The sequence below is a fragment of the Pipistrellus hanaki genome (assembly GCF_964339955.1).
Source record: "Pipistrellus hanaki genome assembly, chromosome: 1".
Classification (NCBI taxonomy): Eukaryota; Metazoa; Chordata; class Mammalia; order Chiroptera; family Vespertilionidae; genus Pipistrellus; species Pipistrellus hanaki.
This window is the reverse complement of record NC_140503.1, coordinates 1,981,365-1,982,354: the sequence shown is the minus strand read 5'-3', so window position 1 is coordinate 1,982,354 and position 990 is coordinate 1,981,365.

Genomic DNA, 990 nt, shown 5'->3' with positions numbered 1-990 from the left:
CGTCCTCCCGGCCCCCCCGGACCCCGTTCTCCCTGCCCCCCCGGCCCCCGTCCTCCCGGCCCCCCCGGACCCCGTTCTCCCTGCCCCCCCGGACCCCGTCCTCCCGGCCCCCCCGGACCCCGTCCTCCCGGCCCCCCCGGACCCCGTCCTCCCGGCCCCCGTCCTCCCGGCCCCCCCGGACCCCGTCCTCCCGGCCCCCCCGTCCTCCCGGCCCGGACCCCGTCCTCCCGGCCCCCCGGACCCCGTCCTCCCGGCCCCCCGGGCCCCGTCCTCCCGGCCCCCCCGTCCTCCCGGCCCGGACCCCGTCCTCCCGGCCCCCCGGACCCCGTCCTCCCGCCCCCCCGGGCCCCGTCCTCCCGATCCCCCCGGCCCCCGTCCTCCCCGGCCCGGACCCCGTCCTCCCGGCCCCCGGGAGCTCCGGGCGCGGGGGCGCGGCCTGGGACACGGGGAGCAGCCCTCCCCGGTGAGCCGTGTGGGTCCCCGCAGCTCCGCCTCCGGTCTCGGACCCACCCCTCCCTCTGAGCCTCAGTTTCCCCGGCTGTGCCGGCCGGAAGCCGCGGTGGCGGCGGGCTAAGGGGGTCCCCAGGGCCTCCTCTGGCTCGTGCACCCCGGAACCCCCGCCCAGGGGGGGGAGGGGGCGCAACGACCCGGAGACACAGACGGAGAGACAGGCTCCAGCCCCAGGTCCGAGGGGAAGCGGGGCTCCCTTCACCCCCACTCCCACCGCCTGAGGGGCCAGGCCCCGCCCGGTCCCCTCCTCCTCCTCCTCCTCCTCCTCCTCCTCTTCTTCCTCCTCCTCCTCCTCCTCCTCCTCCTTTTTCCTCCTCCCCCTCCTCCTTCCTCCTCCTCTGCCTCCTCCTTCCTCCTCTCCTCCTCCTCCTTCCTCCTCCTCCTCCTCCTCCTTCCTCCTCCTTCTTCCTCCTCCTCCTCCTCCTTTTTCCTCCTCCTCCTCCTTCCTCCTCCTTCTTCCTCCTCCTCCTCCTCCTTTTT